The sequence below is a fragment of the Ambystoma mexicanum genome, chromosome 10 (assembly GCF_040938575.1).
Source record: "Ambystoma mexicanum isolate Mex_15411 chromosome 10, UKY_AmexF1_1, whole genome shotgun sequence".
Taxonomy (NCBI): domain Eukaryota; kingdom Metazoa; phylum Chordata; class Amphibia; order Caudata; family Ambystomatidae; genus Ambystoma; species Ambystoma mexicanum.
This window is the reverse complement of record NC_090932.1, coordinates 1,635,910,931-1,635,924,268: the sequence shown is the minus strand read 5'-3', so window position 1 is coordinate 1,635,924,268 and position 13,338 is coordinate 1,635,910,931.

Here is a 13,338-nt window from a genome sequence, read left to right as displayed (position 1 = left end):
CATTCCGCATGCAGCTCCCCATGTCTCATTGGAACACATGCACCATCCATGTGGTTCACGCATTACTGGTCTCACATGCACTACCATGATGTCCCGGCTCACACACATCCATACATGGCCTATGTTACACATACAGGCAAGTAGCTGACTACCAGCACACTGCAACATGCCCTGTTTCACACAGCAATGCATGGCCAGTTACCGCTCGACTCCAGACGGGCCTGCATCCTTAGGATCTGGCGGTGAAGCACTGGGCGAATGCACTCCAGGACCCTCATCTGGTAAGCTGGCCCCGGCGCCCCGCTGCATCCTCTCCCTCTAAGAGGCGCCGGGCCTTCCTGAGGGTCCTGGACTTGTAATCCTCCCAGCACTTCTGGACGTGTCTCAGGTCTCGGGGTGCCACCGCCTCCACGTTGATGGCACCCACGATGTCCATCCAGATCCTCCTCCGTCCTTCCTTGTCAGCGTGCGATGGTGTGAAGAGGGTATCATAATGCCCCAGGACATGCTCCACCAGGACACCAACTTCCTTCTCACTGAAGCAGGTGGCCCTCTGCCTCTCTGTCTGGGGGTCGCCAGTGGTCTCAGATGGTGTTTGCCCCGACATGGCGACCCCCGAGGCAGGCGTGGGAGGGCAACTGGGTCCTGGGGCTTGGCTGTGGAGCGATGGTATCCCAGTTGGGAGTCTTCTGTTCCAGCAGGGGTGGACACAGCAACTGGACCCCTGCAGATGGCTGACGTGCAGGCACCAAATAGCAGGGCACGTGGGCAGCAGGCAGGCAGGCAGCAGCAGATGGCAGATGGGAGCATGCTCGGGGCGGCAGGAATATGGCCTTCTGGGCAGGAGCGTGTTCTTCTGTGTGTTTTCGCGTGGCCAGCTTGATACCGAGTGATTTGGCAAGTGAAAAAAGTGCACGTCAGCGTGAAATCCGAGGAAAGGCCCTTAGCGGTTAAGCGTGTCTGTGACGTTACGCGCGTGTGCGTTTCCCTCGTGACGTGTGCATAGTGGTTCAGCGCGTGAAAACACTGCACGTCCGCGTGTGAATGCATGTAATCCGAGGAAAGGGCCTACGCGTATAAGTGAGGCGACGCGCGCAGGCGTTTCCCTCAGCATGGGTTAAAAGGTGCGGGGCCAGCAGTTCGCTGTACGTGCCTTTCGTGGAGACCGACGTGTGTGTTGCTACTTCGTGTTGTTTCGTGCGCCATCACAACTTCACAGCGGATCAAGGACGTATCTCTTCTTTTGGCAGGGGTATTGGCTACGCGTGTTTTTCATCATCGCGCTAGTCTGACTGTGAGTCGCACACACTATTTTTCCCACTGCGGGTGCCCCTGTGTATCGCGTACCTATTTTCGAAGTCATAGTAGCCTGCGTGTCCCATGCATACATGTTTATCGTGTTACTGGGTGCCACCGCGTATTGCGGGAGGTTAATTCCACGCACATAGGCTGCAGGGGTTGCGTGCACTGTTTTACTGCAGTTTTGGGGTGCCTGAGCGTTGCGTGACCCGTCACTACATCACCGGGGCCACATACAGCCTTGCAGGTGCAGGGGTGCTGTTAACATCTTGCATCCCACCCCCTTCACCCCAATTGCCCAGGACAATTGTAGTGTACACCTCCCATTGGCACTCCTCCATCTGTGCCGGAACTACTCCATCTGTGCCATGGTTGGGAGGCCACCAAAGGTGAGGGGCGCCTCAGCTGGGTGTCCTCCTCGTGGCGGGCGTGGTCTGGGACGTGGCCGGGGTGACCAGGGAGTAGGGGGACTCCAGGGTGTCCAGGGTGGCCGCAGAGGCGGAAGAGGCAGGGGTGCACCACTTGTGCATGATGTTGTGCCATGTGTCGGTGCAGTCATGCCACCACCCCATGTGATTCCGGGAGATGCAGCTTCTGCATCTGGCACTGGCGCCCGTGTGACCTGGCACTCCGTTTCATCGACTGCCACAGGCCCAAGGGTAGTGGTAGCTGGAGGTGCAGCTGTGGAAACCACCACCCAGGCTCAGGGTCTGCCAGCGCAGGCTGCGTTGGCACTTGAGGAGTCCTTGGAAGATTTCCAACAGGGCAGGAGGGAAACCGTAGGTGCACGCAGGTCTGCCCTGACCGAGACACATGTCCCTTGGGCAGTAATGTCATCTGCTGCCCCGACCAGCCAGGTGTTGGCAAGTGCAGGGGCAGATGCAGCCAACAACACCCCGGTTGTGAGTCTGCCAACCAGGACAGTCGCGGTCAATGACCCTGCCAAAGCGGATGTTGCTGCGCAGGGTCCATTAGAGGGCACCCAGCTGCCACTGACGCAAGTCAGGCCTTTGGTCGTCCCTCCACCTGCCACTCCCTTGGCTCAATCCACCAGTGCCACTGGCCATACTGATCAGGGTGGCATTTGTCAGCCAGGGTCTGCGCCACAATCCAAGAGGTCGAAGGTTGCACCTGCAGCACAGGCTGGGAACCCACACACAGCCACAACTTCCTGCATGTCGAGGAAGAAGCCTTTCTGCAACCAGGAACTTGGCTTCCTCGTGGACTACGTGCAGGACCACAGCCGTGACATGCTAGTGGGCCCTAATTGTCAGACTACGGCTGCCCACCGTGATACCCACTGGAAGCAAGTTGCGGAACATGTGAGTGCATTCGGCCATGAGGTGCGCATAGCGCAAGAGTGCAAAAAGCGTTGGAATGACCTCAAACGCAGTGCTAAGGCTAAGCGTGCCTCAAATTACAACTTGACTCTGGTGACTGGCAGTGGGCCTGCACCTGAGAAGGAAGACCTCACTCCGCACGAGTCACTCGTTGCGTAGTTCATACCACCTTAGTCGGTCGAAGGAGTGAGAGATATGCCGGACTTTGATGCCCAGTCCAGTGAGTGTTGCTACGTGTTTGCTGAGGACATGTGTGTTTTACTTGTGTGATGTGTTGTGCATGACTGCCACTACATGTCATGTGTACATGGTTCTGATGTGCAAGTAATGCAATGCTTCCATGATGCATGTCTGCTCTGCAGGATGGTGGACATGTGGAGTGGACGGGGACTGTCCGCATCACCACTATTGCACCCTACTCACATTCTGGTCACCAGGATTCCCCTCCGGTCCATGTTCCAGCTCACTGGCCCTTCTACATGTAGCCTGAGGTGACCTTCCTCTCAGCCCTGGGACTATTTCATAGCATGACTGATGTGCATGTGTCCTCTGCCTGCATGCGGGTACTCCACGTAGGCATGCTCCCTTGCCCTTCCACCCCCACCCCTGCACCCCAATTTCACCTTTGCACTGGTCTGCTTCAATTTTGCCGTTGAGTACTTGCCTGTTCATACGTCCTGTATACATGCTAACTTCCACCAGCCAATCTGCCAGACATATGCTGTGGGGTACATCCTTTGTACTTGATGCAGGGTGTCTCACTTGGACTGTGCAGAGGTCAGATGCCCCGTAGGTACATGAGTGCCCATTCATGCTCCATGTGGATTCCATGCATGCCCCTATGTGTCCTTGACTGGATGATCATTGTAGTACGTGTCCAGGGTGACCTACATTGCATGGCATTTCATCAGCCTTCCCATGGCCACTGGCGCTCAGTCCTGCGTCGCACACATGCTTAGGGTGTGACAGTCTGTGTGGGTCACAGGCCTCAGCCTGTTTCATGGCCAATGACGCTGTCCAACTGGTGTAGTGTCTTCTTCACACGTGGGTGTACTCCTGAGGTTTCATCGTATGTCCTGCTTACTGTCCCATCATCATCTGCTGTGTTGTCACTTGAATCACATTTAGGTGTTGATGCCAGTCAACACTGTCTGTCAATACACAGGTCTATGGTCCTTTTGATGCCATGCAAGGCATCCCTGCATTTGCACTTGGGGGAGGGGTGGTTTGCTTGTAGCCATGCTACCCATTGCATGCACATTGCACGTGATGGCTGAAGTTGACCTTGCACTGCCTTCACATTTTCTGATACACATCATGAAGTAGTTGTACATGTGGATAGTGAGTAACGTACAAATGTGCTGCACTGCATCGACCCACTTCAGAGCGATATAACACCCTTCTACAAGCCTAATCACAGAAACAATGTCAAGTTGACCCAGCATGCATGGCAGGTTCTCTTTTGTGTGTGACATGTCTGCTTGATGTGTTTGGTGTCTGTGTGATGTCTGTGTGTGTGTATTGTGTGCTTCTAACATGTGTAGTGACCTTTTTTCTCTCTACTTTTCGATGATGACGCAATGGAGCCAGAAGATGGTGTTGTCATGCCAGGCACAGGGTTGTTATCACTACAGCAACCCGGCACAAGTGGGGGTAGTGGGTTGTAGGCCACGAAAACCCACATGTGCTACAGTCCATCTTGTCTTTGGCTGGCAATGAGTCCAGCCCTGATGACCACTCTGACGTCCATGTCGAGTTGGATGTGCATCAGGTCCATATGTCAGGGGTGAGTAATTCTGATGTGGGCACTCCTCTGTCCGTGACACCTGCACTGAGGGGTCAGACAGTCTTGGAACCTCCGCCTGTGGTGGATCAGGACACAGGGTCACCCTCCACACCAGTCACTGATGTGCCTGGGCCATCATGTCGATGGGGGCATGTAGTCGTGCAGCCGCGGGCGGTGCCAACACAACGAGGACACCGGTCCTTGGGTCTCGCATGTGTCAAGCCCAGCAATGCCATCACTGCGCGCAACTGCTGTATACTGAGTGGGAGCAAGACATGACTGTCAATTCTGAACGTCAGGGGGCAGCAATGGAGAACATCGCTGTGAGCATGGAGCGTGTGGCCCAATCCGTGCTCCCCCCTGCTAGGCAGGTGCTTCTCCAACAGCAGGCGGCACGGTCCATGGCCCGCTCGCTCAGGCTGGGCATGGCGGCCTCAGACAGGGCACGCCATGCTGAAATGTTGTTTCTGCGTGAAGAAATTGATGCTCATGCAGAGGCACACATGGAGGCTGTGAGGAAGGAGTATCCTTCCCTCAGATCCACTCTGGGTGTCCTTCTGATGTCCCAGAGGGAGCGGTCAGAGGAGAGGTTTGCGCAGCTTGAGCGTACCATCTCGGCTGAGCTACATGATTGCCGGGAGGTGCATCAGTTGTCCAGCCAGGCCTTGCAGGAGGAACTATGTGTTACACATGTTACCTTGCAAGAGGAAGCACGCGTATCACGTGAGGTTCTGCATGCAGACCTACGTGTCATCGCCGCACAGAACCAGGCTCACCCGTCCGGCAGACTTGCTGCTGATGAGGGGCAAGCTGTGGCTAGGCGTGGTCAGGCTCCTGTGACAGGTCCTCCTTTCCAGGAAGAGCCAGACTCGGACGACGAGGTATCTCCCACATAGGTCGGGCTGTGCAGGCGTTGAGCCCATGGAGTTTTTTTTTTTCCTCAACATCATCGCATGTGGGTGTTGAGCAGCACCCTGTACCTCCCCCCTCCTGGGTCCCTTTCCCCCGCCCCGGGTCGTATGTGGCCATTTTTTCTTTTTCTTTTAGTTTAGTGAGTTAAGTTACTATTTGATAGTTAGTTTAATTAGGTAATGTATGTTTTTGATGGTTAGTGTAATTAGTTAATATAGTTTTAAATTGCTTGTCTGTTGTGCTTTCATGTGACGGTGTGGTGCTTTGTGGCTTTTGAAAGCATCCACTGTCTGTTCCAGCTGGTCCCTTCAAGCTTGTCTTGTGTATGTGTTTGCAGCTTGGGGTCCTGACTCACATATGTCACTCCTGCTTCCCTTATCCATGGGCTCGCAAGGATGGTTCGGTGTAACAGCCTATTACACAAGGGCTTTCGACTGTCATATCTGTGGCATGTCTGCTGATGTACTACTTGTGTTGACACCCCTAGTGGGGATGATGGGGGTGATTTTGACGGCAGTTCTTCCTATGCTAGATGGGTGGCTTCATGATTCATGTGTGCATTAAATGCTATACATTGTGTAGTGTGTTTCTTATCTTTGCTGTACATGTGCTTCATGCAATTCATGCTGTAGACAGTGGCTGACACACTTTGACTGGGAAAGTTGCACTGATGGAGTGATTTCAGATGTATGTCTCTGACATGGTCCACTCATGACATGCCTGAGGAGACACACACAGGGAAATGTCATGCATTAATCATGTGTTTTCTGCCCTTTCTGCAGGGGGATGAGCCTCCAGACCACCTTTCCCAGCAGACATGGCCCATTGGATGTCTGGAAGCTGGCCACGTTCGGTGGTACAGACATGCACATGTTTGTGCAGGCAGAGCCACAGGGATTGCGCTCATACATCATACAGAAGCTGACGTGTTTCAAGGAACTCCAGGAAAGGTGAGCAGCACAAGGGGGCCACACCGCAGCCAACTGTCAACCAGGACAGTTGCACATGCATGCTAAGTAGCACCACTGATGGTGAGCTTGGACAGATATTGGTGTTGAAGCGCACAGTGCAGCTAAGATGCGTTGGTGGAGTAATGGGTAGTTGATGGGAAAGTTGTCAGTGGCACATGCAGGGGCAGTGGCACATATCCTCCGGTCCAACATGGTCCATTGAGGCAGTTGTATTAGCCATGTAGCGTTCCAAGACAGGGAAAGGAGCAGCTCAAAGGGACAGGCAGCAGGGGACAGACTCGTGTGCAGTTCATTTCATTTACAGGTTTGAATTGCCACATGCGCTACCTATTTTATTTAGGTTATGCTGGAACACAACTTGTACTGAAGTCGTACCTTGCTAAATGCATCTGGATGCTTACCCAGGGTACATTGGATGTTGTGTGAATCTTGACACATTGGTCTTACATTTGCCACGCACCCACCGGCGCTTTACTTACTGCATTGACTGTGTATGTACCATCACGGGAGGAATCTTACGTATGGGTACGAAGCACCACACCAGATAGTTTGTAGAGTATCTTGTTACTTTGGGGCATGCATGGTGGTGTGTGTGTGTGTTATGGGCATGCACAGATTAGTGACTCTGGCTCTCTTCGCAGCATTGAACTGCTCATGTTACTGGACCTGAGAGTGCGCAGGCAGGAGGCCAGCACTCACCCCAGAGATAAGTTTCTCTTTGACTTCAATTTGAGTAATTTGGTACTATGTGCATGATGTACACGTTTGGTCTGATTGTGTATGTGTTAATGTGATTATTACGTTTTTATACATTCCCTACTTTCCCTTGTCAATCCTACTCCCCTCTCCTGCCCCTCATTCCGGTTATCCAGTATACCAATGCCTGTCCCGACTGCATATCCCCGACCCTCCTTCCCCACCAGGGTCTCAGAGGCCTTGCAGGCACCCAGACCATGGTGGGGGTGGTGGGGGTGGTTGGTTCGTGCCACTCCTGCACCTGTACACGGGAGCTGTGACAGTACACATCTGTTCATGGTGCATCATTCGATATTATGCACCACACATGGTACACATCCTGTTGTGACATTGTTTTACTGTGCTACCTTGGTTGTTCCATCATTGTGCTAGTACTTGGGCTTTGTGACGTACTGCTACTTCAAGTCATCTACTGGAGGCTCTTCTGGTTGGTTTTGCTGCCTGCAGGCTTTTTGCTTGGCTTATGTGTTGGCCTGCTTTGAGTTCTCTTTGATTTGTTGTTTTTGCAAGTCAAGGTGGCTTCTGAGGGTGCTGGACACTTTTTACACGCATGGTGGAAGATGGAGACAAAGGGGAAGGGTGATCCTGTGGACAGGTGAACTTCAAGGATGAAGGCTACATACCCCATGCGCAGTTGTTCAGTGGGTCATGGTGATATCTGAGGGAGGGGGGGTATTTTGTTGTTGGACAGTTGCCTTGCCCCACAGTGTGATGGGCACCCTGACATTGTAATTGTGGTATTCTATGTACATGATGTATTCTGCTGATCAATGACTGTTCATGTGTTGTGTTTACCTTTCAGGTGTGAGGGTATAGTTGTGATTTGACATGCTGGGGTGTACACTTGGGCAATGCTCACATGTGATGAGGACACTGATTGCACATGAATGTATTGAGTGCATGTCCCTACTGACACACACACTCACACTATGATCTGCAACATGTACAACCACCCTTCCATGTCCACATGTGCACACAGTTAGCCTTCTGGGGACCACTGTGTCCCTGCAGCACATGATCTGTGACCATTTGTGGATCCTGTACATGTGTGATTTGTTTTTTTATTTAGTTTGTCATTTTCATGTGATGCTCAGGGTGTGCATCACACACAATGACTGGTCACTATGCTGTGTGCTGAGCAGTGTGATGCAGGAGATGGACACAGCACACGTATTATGCAGTGTTTATTTTGCCGTGCACAATGTGCATGTGAAAAGGCATTGATTGTTATGTTCAAGCTACAACTGTTGTTATGCATTTGGGTATGACTTGCTTTGTGTGGGAGGTTGTTGGTCAGTCATTTCATCTGATTCCATGTCAGGCATCATTGTCTGACGCCACTTTGCATTTCACATGTCAATGTGTACATTATTGTTATTGTTTTAGTGTTTTGCTATTGCTTGCCATGTCATGTTGTGGTTTTGGTGGCTTTGTGTGACATACCAGTGATTGTCATGGCCTGTTTTGCAAGTCTCTGTGATACACACCTTGCATGTGTACCTTTTGGTCACACAGGATTGGTTAGGTTTGAGTAGCTAGGGATGCACACAATGTGGCACTTCCAGGGCAACATTCTCAGGGTGGTAAGGTTGTGACAGTTGACTGTCTCTTTGTCATCATCGATTGTCACCTGGTATGTGCCAGGCCTCTGTGCACTCCGCAGGGGTGGGAGTTTAGGTGAAAAATGTGGCCACAAGCTGGGTCTGGGCTGCCTCCCCACTTGCCCTATCCCCTCCCATGGGCTGTGCCTGTGCCTGTGGTTGGGGATGTGGTGGCACCACCATTTCCACCGGTACGCCCTGCCGTGTTGCAACATTGTGCAGGACACATGCTGCCACAATGATCCTGCACACTACTGGGGGTGCATAGAGTAGCTGCTCGCCAGAGCGGTCAAGAGAGCGGAAGCGTGACTTGAGCACTCCGAATGTGCGCTACACTATGGCCCTGGTTGCAATATGGGCCGCGTTGTATCTTACCTGGGGTGCTGTGGTTGGGTTCCGGATTGGCGTCATCATGTGGTTGCTCTGAGGGTAGGGACTGTCCCCTGTAGAGGTGATAATGGTTGTGATTATTGGGGTTTGTGTATTTATCTGTGTGTGACATGCATGCATGTGCACAGGCATTTATACTCACCTAGGAGCCATGTGTCGCCATGCTGCCCAGCTTCCAGGGCCCGGCTCAGGGCGGACATTCTGTATATGAAACTGTCATGGGTGGAGCCAGGGTAGTTTGCATAGACAGCGGTGATGATTCCCTTGGCATCGCATACCATCTGCACATTGATGGAATGCCAGTGCTTGCGGTTTTGGTAGATGTGCTCAGTGGCCCTAGGTGGACGTAGGGCCACATGGGTGCAATTTATGGCACCGAGCACTTTGGGGAAGTGTGCCACCCTGTAAAAGTCCTGGACAACAGCCTGCCTTTCTGCGGGTGTTCTGGGCATGTATATGTGCCTGCGGACTGAGGGACGCGCAGTCACGATTGCCAACACCTGGTGTAGGCAGCGTGACTGTGTGGCCTGTGAGACCCCCCCTACTATGACAGTAGTCCGCTGAAATGACCCAGAGGCCGAAAAATGCAGGACATTGAGCACCTTCTCCAAGGGGCTCAATGCTTGGGAGCAGAGGGTGGGTGATGTAAGGTTATCTTCCCACTCCCTGACCAGGTCTAGGATGATACGAGGTGGAAACCTATACCTGCCGTAGACCTGGTCATCAGGCATCCCAAAAAGGCTTGTCCGTGGGGAAAAATGCGGGCCCTGGCTATTCTCCTCCTCCTGCAGTGTCCCACGATCAGTGCTGCAACAAATGGGGCATTCATCGTAGCGGTATGTACGTGTTTGTTGATTGTGCGTGCTTTTATTCTGTGCGCGGGGACGCTTCTGCCTGCCTTCCTGTGGCAGACGTGTTGACGCCTGTGCGCGTCTTTTAGCGTGCGCTTGTTTCCCGTATTGAAATCCATGAATACGAGTTGTTCGCGTGCGTGTGGCCATTCCGTGTATTTCCCTGCAGTACTTCCCCAGTTACGCCTTCTGTTTCACGCGTTGTTCTCCATTCCGTGCGTTAGGCCCCATGTCCCGCCCCCTTTTTGATATGTGCGCGGCTGTTGTGCGCTTTCCCTGTGCGCGTCACGCACAGCGTCGGGATGTTGCAATGACGTGTGCGCCCGTGTGCGTCACGCACGGCTTTGGCGCACATCCCAAGAAAAACACGTGCAGAGACTTCCATGAATCGCACGCGTACGCGTGCGCTTCCTTTTTCACGTTTGCACCTGCTTGCGCCACTTTTTTCGGGGCACATTTGTTCCATGAATCGGCCCCTATATCTAAACTCAAAGCCTCGAACTGTAAAGGAGACACTGTCCCAGCGCAAGTAGTCAAATCATGCACCCATATTCTCACACCTATTATAACCAATTTTGTTAAATCCTCTTTCAATTCCAAATTGGTCCCAGCTAGCATTAAAGAAACCTGGGTTACCACACTACTAAAAATATCTACCTAAGATCCCACTCTGCCCACACACTACCAGCCAATAACGACAGTCCAGTTTTTGCTCAGAAGCTTAGACAAAATAGCCCACAATCAAGTCCAGGCACATCTGTAACATAATCAGCTCCTTGGTACTAGACAATCTGGCTTGAAGCCCAATCACAGCTTGGAAACGGCCCTTCTGGATTTGAAACTCCAGATGGACACCATCAGGGACACAGGAAAACTCTGCATTCTCCTCTTGCTGGACCTATCCGCAGCGTTCAACCTTGTGGATCACAATAAACTCTGCTCCACCATAGCCAAAGATTTCAACTTCTCCACGGATGCCACCATGTGGGTGAAATGTTATCTAGCTGAACGAACCTCTAGAGTCTGTATAGGCAAAGAAGCTGCAGACCCCATCCCAATCCCCATTGGAGTACCCCAAGACTCATGTTTTTCACCTAACCGCTAACCTCAAAGAAGGGCGAGGCTGGACCAGCCCCAAGAAGTCAAGGCCACTCTGGGCCGGAATAATCAGACAGTAGCTACAAACGTGTGAAAGAACGAACTCCTGTTCAGAAGAAGGGCACGAAAACAATGAAGACGTCAGTGGTTCATTAAATAATAGTATTTTAAATACACCAGAGCTAACCTTCCAGGCACACCTGGAACATAATCAGCTCCTTGGTACTAGACAATCTGGCTTGAAGCCCAATCACAGCTTGGAAACGGCCCTTCTGGATTTGAAACTCCAGATGGACACCATCAGGGACACAGGAAAACTATGCATTCTCCTCTTGTTAGACCTATCCGCAGCGTTCAACCTTGTGGATCACAATAAACTCTGCTCCACCATAGCCAAAGATTTCAACTTCTCCACGGATGCCACCATGTGGGTGAAATGTTATCTAGCTGTACGAACCTCTAGAGTCTTTATAGGCAAAGAAGCTGCGGACCCCATCCCAATCCCCATTGGAGTACCCCAAGACTCATGCTTTTCACCTAACCTCTATAACGCATACACAAAGTTTCTCTTCTCGGCTTTAGACCCCATGGGTGTCATCTACACAAACATTGCAGATCACGCCCAGATCCTTATTCCACTCTCAGGGAATTATGCCCAAGATACACTGACCATCAATAAAATCTATGCCATAATACAAAACTGGATGGCACTTAATAGTCTCTGCCTCAACGATGAGAAGTCAGAGATTCACATCGTGGGCTCCCAAGTTGAAATAGGTGCTCTCCATCCAGACTACTCCACCATCAACATTGATGGCACAATGATACCTGTTCTGAAGCAAGTAAAAACCTTAGGAGTTTACCTTGTTGCCAACCTTGCAATGGCCAAACACATTAGTACTCTCTCATCATCCACCTCTTACACCGCCAAATTAATTGCCCTAAGCCGCCAGTTTATGACACCGACCAACTGCATCACACAGGCCAGGGCTTGCATTTTATCAAAACCTGACTACTGCAATGTGTTGCTACTCGGTACCTCCAACTCCAACCTCAATAAATTACAACTAATACAAAACAAAACTTTACGGGCCACATTAGGAATAAAAAAATGTGATCATATCTCCAAGGCTAGGAGAGATTCTCATTGGCTGCCCATCAAAGCTAGAATTATCTTCAAAACACTATGCATCACCTTCAAATGCCACCATAAAAAGCCCCCATCTACTTGAACAATGCCATAGCTAAAAAAAGAATCCACCAGATCCCTACTATTGAATAACCACCTACTCTTGGCAACACCCCGCTACAGGAATACCAAAGCGGGAGGGAGGCGGGTAGCTTCCAACATCTAGCTCCCAACATTGGAACTCCGTCCGCTCAGCATCAAAAAAGAGGAAACCTTCCCTGGCTTTAAAAAACTGCTAGAAACATGGTTATTTAACCAATCCCAATAAAGTTTGCATTCTCAGAACTTGTAAATAATGCTGCACATTTGCTGTATAAATGTTTTGTTGTAAATATACTGTATCATTGTATCTATGTTGCAATTATCTCTTGACTAATGTTTAACGAGCTGTCGATAACCTCGCTGTGATACCCCAGGATCTGGGAGTGTAATAAATGAAATGAATGAATGAATGAATGAATGAATGAATGAATGAATGAATGAATGAATGAATGAATGAATAAAACAGACGAACTGACAAACTTGGCCGGCCTATGTAAATCTCAGTCTACACTCCTCATGACTATTCTTGCCCCTAATAAAATACTCTGACGGAGTGTGAGTCGTTCCCTTTAGACAATCTTTAATTTACATCATCCGTAGTCTACGTCATCCACTTTCGGGACTCTGGATAAGACCCCTTCTGACGTCCCTATGACACAAGACTCTGGGCTTAATCTAACTGTGATGCCACTCGTCTCACAGTTTCTTAATTGCTTGACAATCCTAGTCTCAAGTCAATTACTTAATAACTCAACGCTCATCGTCTCAACCTATTCACCTATTAATTTGATGTTCATCTCAAGTTGTTTACCCAAGCCACCCTCCATTACTTATTTCCCCTTATCACTCTCTCCACTCACTGCCCATTCGCATTTTACAACCTCACTCAGTTTTACTCACCTTTCGCATTTTTGACTTCCGACACTCAGGATCGTCGCCTCCTCAACCAACTGCTTCAGCCATCCATCTGCTCAGCTTCCTGTAGAAATCGGGAGGGGATTCCGTATGAAACCGAGGGACCCGTTCCATCTGCACTTGCAAGATTCTTTAAGCTAATTGCCGCTATCTACTGGGAGCTTGACGTCCTTTCAGCTAAATGGTGG